The sequence below is a fragment of the Elephantulus edwardii genome, unplaced genomic scaffold (genome assembly GCF_000299155.1).
Source record: "Elephantulus edwardii isolate Elephantulus edwardi_28Jun2011 unplaced genomic scaffold, EleEdw1.0 scaffold00113, whole genome shotgun sequence".
Taxonomy (NCBI): Eukaryota; Metazoa; Chordata; class Mammalia; order Macroscelidea; family Macroscelididae; genus Elephantulus; species Elephantulus edwardii.
Window position 1 is genome coordinate 226,418 of NW_006399863.1, and position 7,448 is coordinate 233,865.

The following is a 7,448-nucleotide window of genomic DNA, read 5'->3' on the forward strand; positions in this document are numbered from 1 at the left end:
GAAGTAATCTGGGCTTGCTGTGATGTTGAACCTTGTGCCATTGGGGTATCAAATACCATAATGGTTTCCCATTGTGGACAGTGTTTGGTGGAGCTTCTAGTTGTAGAACAGGTTTGGAAGCAGGAGTGGCATCCACTTCCTAAACCACATGCCTCTAGAAACTCTATGAACTTGGAAAAATGATGATAGTTTTGGCAAGGCATTAGGTCTTTTGTTCACAGAGTTGCTATGAGTCGTCCTTGACTTGATGGCAATCAACAACAACAACAACAACATGATGTTGTGTACCATTGAGTCCGAACCAACCCATAGCTGATTCTCCATAGGGTTTTCAGAGCCTATGAATCGCATGAAGAGGAAGTTGCCCATCTTTCCCCCATGGTGAAGCTGTTGGATTTGAACCATCTGCCTTTGGGTTGGCAGCACAATTCCTTATCCACTACTTCCCAGAAAACATCAGCATGACTGGACTGGAGCCCACTGTTTAGCAGGGAGGATAGAAAATTCAACTGAGACATCAGCACCAAGTTGACCTGATACTTGAGTCAGATTCCTATTCCTGTGACCACTTTCCCATTGGCACTGAGGCCACTTCAGGTCCTAATCTCCCAAAGTCTAGCAGAAAACGCAGGATGGTCTCTTCAAGAGAAGGACACTGCGGATCAAGATAATAGTGTGAAGTTCCCAGGGACCCAAACACTCTCTCCTCTAGTTATTGTCGAATCATTAAGAATTGTTCTGTGCTTCCTTTTTGCTCCAGAATGCTCTTCTCTTTCCTCCCTCCATTTCAACGTATTTATTTGAGTGAAAGTTTACAAACCACATTGGTTTATCATTAAATCAAATGTAGACATTTCGCTCTATAGCCTTAAATACAATTGAATGATGTTACTATTTTCTTGCAATACCTAATCAAACACTTCTTGTTTATTGTCTTTCCTTTTCTCCCAGTTTGTCTAATCTGGCATGTGAAGATGGATGGTAAATGCTGTTTCCTCTTGCCTCAGTCCCTCCTGCTTTGCTCCTTTCTTTATTCCCAGCACAATCTTCATCCTCTTTGCAGATAGCTCTCCTAAGAGCACTCAGTTGAGTGCAATTACGAGAAAACCACCCAACCTAATTTAATTAGTAAAGACGCAGGAATCTGAAGGGTAGCTCCAGGGATTCGACTCCTCGAAAATGATTGCCACCTCTAAATCCCCTCAGGCCACCTTTGTGTATCCACTGAATGTATTGGTAGAGCATCAAGACGTCTCTTGGGATCCAAGTACAGGAATTGACGAGTTTTGAAGAGCAGAGATGTAGAAAGCCACCAGGGGCTCTGCGGCTGCTCTTTGGCTTACCACCGCCCACCCCCACCCCCACCCCCTTTCTGAATTCCCTTTCGCTCTGCATCCAAACTGACTGGCTTACTCTTTTCCTGCCTGGATAGAAATTGCCTTAATTATTTGCTTCTACATCACAGCTCCACTTTTTGTTATGTGCTGTCCAGTGCAACTCATAGCAACCCTGTGAACAACAGATCTGAACCGTGTTCTATCCTGTGCCATCCTCATCATCTCTGCTATTCCTGATCCCATTGCAGCAGCCACCAGGTCAGCCCATCTCATTGAGGGATTTCCACTTTCACTGGCCTTTCTCCTTTCCAAGCATCCTTTTCCAAGACATAGCCTTTCCTAACATGCCCACAAAATGTGAGATGAAGGTTCACCATTGTTGCCTCTTAACTGTACTCGACTCTATGTTCTCCAAAACATATATGCTTTTTTTTGCCAGTTCATGGGAGACTCAGCACTCTTCTCCAATGCCACAGCACAACAGTACCATTCCTTCTTATGCCATCCTTATTATTTGTCCAGCTCTCAGATTCATAGCAAATGATTCAAAGACCATGGCTTGAATCAGGTGCACCTTAGTCTTTAAGCTGACATCAGCTGCATTTATGCTCCCTTTTCCAGTTGTGAGTGGATGTGGTCTAGAGAGTGTGGTCTAACTCAATCTCAATCTCTTCATCGGTCAGGTGTCTTTCTTAAATCAGGTGTCCATCGACAAAGGAGAAGTGGAATAGGAGTGCAAATTAACAACTGTTTTGTGGTAGAGATGTCTCACTGTCTCACTTCTGTTGACCTTCTTGGAAGGCATCTGTCACATGCCTGTATTCCCACCTTTATTGTTGTTATGTACTGTCCAGTGGGAACCTACAGATAGTTGACCTTTCAGCAGGTTTCCAGAGTCTCAGAGGCGATAAATCACGTGAGAGGAGATTGTCCATCTTTCTCCCACAGAGAAACTAGTAGATTTGAATCACATGCTTTGATTTGGCAGCTCAACACCCTGCCACTTAGCCACCAGAGCTCCCTCAACCCTCATTACTGGCTTCAAATTTACATCCTCATCTAACTGCTTGCTTTACAGGTTTCAACAGGATTTGATTTCATGCATACCTATTTCTCATGGCCTACTGAGTAAGGAAAGCTGTTCTAATGCACTAGCTTCTCCAAGACAGAAAGATGGGCGGTCTCCTCCTGTGTTATTTACAGCCTTTGAAAACCCAATGACTTGTTTCTGACTCAATGGTACACCACAATTACAAGATACTTCAAGAAGGAACACTGGTGGTGTGGTGGGTTAAATATTGAGTTCTACAAAAAAAAAAATAAAAGTCAGCAGTTCAACTCACGGCCAATCTTAGGGAGAAGGAGCGTGAGTTTGCACTCATGAGAATTTAAACGTAGGAAGCTCACTGGGGCAGTACTATTCTTTCCTCGAAGATGTGTAAGATTCAGAAGAAATTTGATGGCAGTGTGCGTTTGGTTTGAAGTGGATTCTTCAGGGCCCTTTGCCTATTTTTCATTTACCTTTATTTGCCCCAATTTGCTTATTTGTTGGCTTATTTTATGTTTGGTTTGGGTTATACCAAATTTTTTATTTGTTATGTAATTGGGTTTGTTAGTCATTCACGTGTTATACTTTTTATGTTTTCCCTTTTTAAATGCTTGAACCTTTGATTTTTCTCAAGTTTCTTTAGGGTAAATGTGAGATCTCATAAAACTAATTTTCAGTGAGTGGGAATCCACTTATAGCAGACCCATCAGTGGCTTTTCAGAGGCTATAAACCACCTAGGAGAGGATTTCCCATCTTTCTCCCAAGAAAGTGAGGTAGAAATAAAATTTACTCTTTCAAATGGCTTGTTGTTGTTGCTGTTGTTTTATGCCATAGGGTCACCCATGACACATAGTGACCCGATGTACAATAGCTCTGAAGCCTGACCTATCCCGAGCCAATCTCACTAACTCCAACACACCTACCTCCTTTATTGTAGTTGCTGTGTCAATCCATCTCATCTGGGATCTTTCTCTCTTGGGCTATATCCCTCCATCATTTTGAGCATGATGTTCCTCTTCAAGGACTGGTCCCTTGTGACCATGTGCCTAAAATATGTGAAATGAGGAACTTGGTGTCATTTCACTTATCTGTTTATTTATTTGTTTGTTATTCTCCTTCCATGAATTTGAAATGCCGCCTGTATTATATGCAACACTTTCATGTATTTGAGTTCATTTCCCTTCGAGCCTTGTACAAATATAGTACTGTTTAAGTCATTTTATCAGTCAGGAACATCCGGAAAGAAAATAATCAATAGGATACACAGAATGATTTTAAGCAATAGCTCATACAATTGTGAAAGGTGGCAAGTTCAAATTCTGTAAAAAATGCTAGCAGTCTCGACTCTCAGGCAGGAGTTGGTGTCGCATCTAGGTTATGAAATCTCTAAGACAAGCTAATGAACAGGAGACACTCAGTCAAGAGTTCTTGAAACAAATTTCCTTCTTCTCTGGGAAACCTCAGTTTCTGCTCTAAAACCTTTTAATCGATTGGATGAGATCCACCCATAGAAGAGGGTAATGATATCCTTTATTTAATGTTAATGATTTGTAAATGTAAATCATATCTGTAAAGTCTCGTCCGTCACAGCAACATTTAGAATGATATCTGATCAAACAACTGAGTAACACAGATTGGCAGAGTTGACACACAAAATTAAGAGTCAGCACACACCCACTCCTCATCATTTATCCACATGATTAGGTTGCAAACACTAGGTTGTTACGTGAGAATAGGCATTCTGTGAAAATTGAGGCTGACCAGATGAGATCAGACAATGGAAGATGAATGCCTCATTGCATAATTTTCAAATTTCATCACTTCATCATTTCAGAATTGCATCGTTGTGTAGCCCCTGAGAATCATGGATTAGTCAAGTCAGATCATTGCTTTAACCATCACAACCATCATTGCTCTTGCCTGTAACCTAGGTGTCTTTAGTGCCAGATAAATATTATTAATGTGCAAATAGTAGCATGATAGATTCTTTTCTTTTAAATGTTGAGTGAGATAGTTGTTAAGTAAGGAGTTGAGTGTACAGTTTTATCATTTTTGGGGGGAGGGTTTATTGTGTGTGCCATTCAAACACATTTTTTTAAAGAGTTCCCTTTCTTTATTCTTCTTTTTTGTACTTAAAAAGTTTTAACACATTGTTTTGCACACTAGCTCTTTCCCCTTTCTTTAAGCCAACTCTCCCTCCACCCATCAAATTGTGTGATTAAGCACACTCCCTCTTGAATCCTCATATTCATTCTATAATGATGGCCTTATGCAGTATTTGTCTTAATGAAACTGAGTTAGTTCACTTAGCATAATGCTTTCCAGCCCCTCCCATAATAGGTAGTAATTGTTCTGCATGCTGCATAGTATTACATTGTAAATGTACCATAATTTCTCAATCCATTTCATTGTGGTTGGGCATTTGGGCTATTTTCATATTCTTGGGATGGTGAATAACTCTGCTATGAACATTGATGTACAAGTCTCCGCTTGTGCCTCAGTTCTCATTTTCTCAGCAGTGGAATAGCTGGGTCATATGGAATTTCTATGTTCAGCTTTTTGAGGAAGCACCAAACTGCTTTCTAGAGTGGTCGTACTTTATAATGGTTTTGTATGTTGTTAATAATGCAAATAAACCCACATGTTTAAAAATTATATTTCTTTCAAGACAGTACCTGTGAAAATGCTATCATTCTTCCTAGTCTGAGGTTGAGCATGAATCTGTCCCCTGGCAACTACTGAGCCAATCAGCATTTGGTTATTATTGTTCTACGCTGCCGAGTTGGCTCCAAATTGTAGAGACCCAATGCATGACAGAATGGAACTTGGCCCAATTTTGAGCCATCCTCACAATCCCAGTTGTGATGAAATTATAAGTATTTTGCTTTCAAGGATGTACAAATTAAGGATTTTTCATTGGGATTTTTAACAGAAGGAGTTACTAGAGTATGATTTCTTTAGCTATATTAAACTCTCTTCATTGGCCCCTATCACTTTGACTTGCTGGTGTTAGTGCTGAGAGTTGAATGGTATACTTAACTGCATTCTCTAGTTCATGTCTGCTAATTCTTTTTGTGGTGTTGTTGTCGTCATGTTGGAGCCAAATCATAACTGACCCTCCAGGAGGTTCTCAGAGGCAGTTAATCACCCTGGGGCAGAGTGATTTGTCTTTCTCCCATGGAGCAGCTGACACATTCAAACTGCGTGCCTTTGAGTTGACAGCACAATTCCTCATCATTAGGCCATCCATTGGAGCCCCCTCACTGTTTAGGAGGAGCATTGCTTGTACCCTCATAGGATACAGCTTCATTTAAGATAGAGAAGAGATAGCAAGAAGGCCCCTCCTTCAGGAAACAAAGCTAATCTTCACTAAGATTGTCTTCATTGTGAAGAGTTTCTCAGTCACAGCAAAACAAGAGAACTCCAAAATATCTTTATCCTTTTTTACTGCTTGTTTTTAGAAAGTTCTGTGTTGATCGCCATTGACTGTTTTCCCTCTTTGAGCTTTGTTTGTATTCTCAGCTTACTTCCATTTTCTGACCGTTAGCCAATTCATTGTGTTGCCTCTGAGCGAAGTGTTCCACCTCGCTTGAAAAAAGCAACTCTGAGTGCTCTAAACAAAGCAAAATTAGCAGAGCAGGAAGAGAATACGGGACGTTATTTTGGTTCTGTTACATCATTAGTCAATCACAATCCAAATTTTCAAGTGTTGTTTTGCAGTTCTGTGTAGGCTGGGGTATTTTGACTGATTGTCTTCTGTAGGATGCTTCGGAATCATTACTTCTTCTCAAAATAGCTTTCCTCCACTGAAGAGTAGGTGACTGGAAAGAAGTAGGTTCCAAAGAGGTGTGGGAGCCTGAATGCAGGTTCTGTGGATTTCTAAGAGCCTAACACCGTATGTGGTCCTTTCCATTCCCTCCTACACCCCGTATTTGCACTTGGAGGAGGTGGCTGCTCTTTGCCTAAGAGGCTCCCACCTCTAATTACCAACTTTGCAGAACAAGAGGAGGAATAGCAAGAACTTAACCACACAACTTCCAAGAAAATAAGGCATGCTTCAGAGTTTCATTCTCATCAGAACAACTTTATTTTTTTTCTATCTTCAACAAAGGAGTTATTCTTTTGAAATGGAAAATTATTTTTTAAAAAATCTCCAGTAAATGTCAGATAGCTAAGAAACTGTTCTGATCATCATGTCCTCTCTAAAACATTCACATTCAATTAAACTCAGCCTCAACCAAAATCTAGTCCATTTGGTAATGACTGCTTAAAGAGATAAAATGTCGAGGCTGGAGGCTGGTGTTTACAAGCCCTGTCTGCAAATAAACTTATCAAATGACAGCAACAGCAATGTTATTCTTTCTCCTGTAGTCTTGCTTTACTACCTACAAGAAAGAAGGAAAGGGAGAAGAGCAGAGTGTCATTCAACAAAACGTCCAAAAATTATGAAACTAAAGGCCTGAATGATTGAGGGTGGGAAGATTCTAGTAGATGATGCTCAGATTAAAACATTAAGTGAATGACTTTAAGCAAAATTACAGTGTCGTATGCAATTGCTTCTGTAAAAACAGATTATGAAGATGCCATCAGAGAACCAAGATCATGTTGGGTAATATGAGTGTTCCTTTCTTTCAGTTTTTCTTTTCTTTCCATTTTGTCCCCCCACCTAGCTTCCAGCTTCTAAATTGAACACCTGTCAGGTTCTTCTGGTCTCCTTTCATTTCCTTGACTTGTCAGAGGAGGGAGGTCAGAACTGATCACCAGCTCTACTTTTGAGCAGACAGAAGCCTGTAATTGAGAATAATTCCTCTGCAATTTTGTAGGCAGGCGCTGCTTCAGGCTGGCTTTCAAAAGCACGGTGAGTAGAGGAACGCTCTCTTTTGGTAGTGAATCAACCTTATTCACTGGGCCACAGATCATTGCTGATTTCCCCCCAGAAATGGGGCAAGCTGCAGCACTCAAGCTATTCCGCATTAGTGTTCTTCTTTTTTTTTTTTGATGAGTAGATGGGTAATCTATTTTTAACATCTACTGGGGTGTCCTGCAGCTCAGAAAAGATTGC